Source organism: Nannospalax galili, unplaced genomic scaffold (assembly GCF_000622305.1).
Source record: "Nannospalax galili isolate Female #2095 unplaced genomic scaffold, S.galili_v1.0 scaffold452, whole genome shotgun sequence".
NCBI lineage: Eukaryota > Metazoa > Chordata > Mammalia > Rodentia > Spalacidae > Nannospalax > Nannospalax galili.
Genome location: NW_008333659.1, coordinates 1,559,695 through 1,562,684, shown reverse-complemented (window position 1 = coordinate 1,562,684; position 2,990 = coordinate 1,559,695).

Below are 2,990 nucleotides of genomic sequence, written 5' to 3'. Positions count from 1 at the left end.
GTATGTGTGTGTGTGTGTGTGTGTGTGTGTGTGTGTGTGATATGAAAAGAGAAAAGATAAGGAAAGGAACCATCAGGAGGGTAAAGAGAGGAAAAGAGTCGTGGGGTGGATTCATATGAGCAAAGTACAGCACACATATAAAAATACTGTAATGAGGGACTGGAGAGATTTCTCAGTGTTTAAGAGCACTGGCTGCTATTCTCAAGACCCAGGTTTGATTCCCAGTACCCTGCATGGAGGCTAACCACTGTCAGTAACTCCTGTTCCAGGGGATTTGACGCCCTCTTCTGACGTTTGTGAGTATTGTATGACAATGGATGCATTTACATACCTGCAGACAATTCATTCATACACATAAAATAAAATAATAATAAATAATAAATTTAAAATACTGTAATGAAACACATTATTCTATATGATAACAAAAATATTACTTAAAAATTAAGCTGTATTACTGTAACAACATTTAAAGAGTAAACACTAAATTCTCTCTGAAATTTCTTTTTTATATCTTTTTGGATTGCTATTAAAATCTTTTGCCCAGTTTTACAATAAATGTCATGAAAACTACGCTTAACAATTCTGGCTTTTTTCTCTTACCACAGTTTGAAAGCTGGTTCTACCTTTATTCCAGAACTTGTTAAGGTAAGCTGTAAATTCTCAGGTCACAAAGTATATGGTGGCAGAAAGAGACTGTCCCACCCTGGACCTTAATTTCATTTTCTGTACTTGTTTAGCTATTGTTGGGGTATTTTGTGTACTTTTTAAAAAAAATAGTGTCTCATTCTTTTGCCCAGGACAGCCTCCAACTCATGGCCGTTCTTCTACTTCAATTGCCCAGGGACCCCTGGGATTATAGGTGTGTGTGAACCACAACACCCAGCTCTCATTTTCTGCAAATCAAAGAAGTAACACTGCACCATTTCCAATGTCCCCTTGATGTTAGGTTACTAGACTATTGTAGTCATGGAGACTTATGCTTAGCCTACTTTTTGAGACTGGGTCTCACAAAACCCAGGCTGACCTCAAACTTTGAAAGTTGCAAAGAATGACCTTGAATTGCTGATCCTTCTGCAGAGATTGATTACAGGCCTGTAGCCCCATACCCAATTGTAGCAGGATTTTTATAATCTCAATATTCACAAGAATCAAAATGAGAGTGTATTCATGATGCTTGTGAAAGACTGATTGATCAACCTACAAGTTTGTTTTCTTTTCACTACACTGCAAAGATCAGAAAGAACTGCAACTCTTTGTGTTATTCCCCCAGCTTCTCCTCCTGCCAGAATTTGTTCTTTTTTGTTACTTGAAAATAAACTTCCTTCTCTGCTTTGGCACTCAAAAGCCTTGGTTTAGTGGAAGGGTGATGAAGAAGCAGAGAGACAAGGAAGACACAAAGAGCCCAAAGTATCACAGAAGAGAATGTGGACCAGATTAGGAAAGGGATAGGAGTCTATGGGACCTATGATAAGCCAGCATCCATGGTCCCATCCTTGGAGAGACACCAGGGTATGGAAAAAGTTGACATTAACTGAATACATGGAACTTCAAGGATGGCTAATCTTTTTTGATACATTATTTTTATTTTATGTGTATGAGTGTTTTGCCTACATGTATGTAAGTGCACTCAAGTCCTGCAATGCCTGTGGAGGCCAGAAGAGGGAGTAGGATCCCCTGGAGCTGGAGTTACAGATGGTTGTTCTCTGCCATGTGGGTGCTGGGAATCAAACCCAGGTCCTCTGGAAGGGCAGCCAGTGCTCTTAACGGCTGAGCCATCTCTCCATCCCCAGAAGAAGGTTAATCTTGAAGGACTTGGTAAGATTCCTTTGACTGGTGGTACTCATTACCTTCAACAGGGAGTGGGCTAGATACAGAGCACCTTATCATAGTGGTCTTTAACTAATGCACCAAAGCATCTGATAGTTTTCTAGTCATTCTATAAGTGTTTATGGCACCTCTGGCCATAAAGGCCCATCTTGGTGTCTGGCCACTCACTTGTATAGAAAGAAAATAATATAAAATGTATAAAATGGAAAAAATGGATTTATTTACAGTTTTGTGCAGAACTAGGAGAGAACCAACTGCTCTATTTGTCTCTGTCTTCTCCACAGCATTATTGTAATTTACAGAAAGGATAAAACAACATGGAGCAAATATGGAAATGGACAGTTAGCTGGGGGTCTCAGTTCATTAAGCTAGAAAACATCATAAAAGTCTCAATTCTGGCTTTTTAGGCTCATATTGAGCCCTCCAGGTGCAGAGGCAGGGCTTCCATCTCTTCTTTCTGTGTATTTTCAAGACAGTTTAACAAACAAACACAATCTCCTGGGTTGGGAATCATATAATCCCAACATTCAGAAGATTGAGGCAGGAGAATTGTGTAGAGTTTAAGGCCAGTCTGGAGATTTTGTCTCAGGAAGGAGAAAAGACAAATAAGTCAATAAACCCTAATTTTGGGGGAGCTCAAGTTATGCTATGAAACTCTTGAGTTTCTATGTGGCCTGAGAAATATGGATAGACATTAGCAAAATGGCTAAGGTTGTCATTAGCCAAGCAAGATGAAACTGAGTCAGATTCACTTTAATGACATAAAGGTGATATACTATTTCTGGCTTATGAGTTTAAGAATTAAAAATGTAATGGCTGAAAATATTGAACAATAAAATATCCTTTGAAAATATAGTGAAAATTCTGAATAAAAATATTGAAAGTATTTATTTGTGTTGTAAACAATAGAAAGCACAATTCAAGCTGTATATAGTACATCAAATACATATATATATATATACTCCAATAGAAAGAAAATAGTGTCATATGTTGTGAGACTCGATTCTACAGGTAAATATTACATAGGTTAAAAGTCTTCTACAAGTTTTCAATGCATAGAAAAAAAAAAGGCTCTTGTATTAGTTAATTTGTGACATGGTGACCAAAATGACTTACAGGAGGGAAGATTTATTTAAGGATCAGATTCACTTAAGTCGCTTACA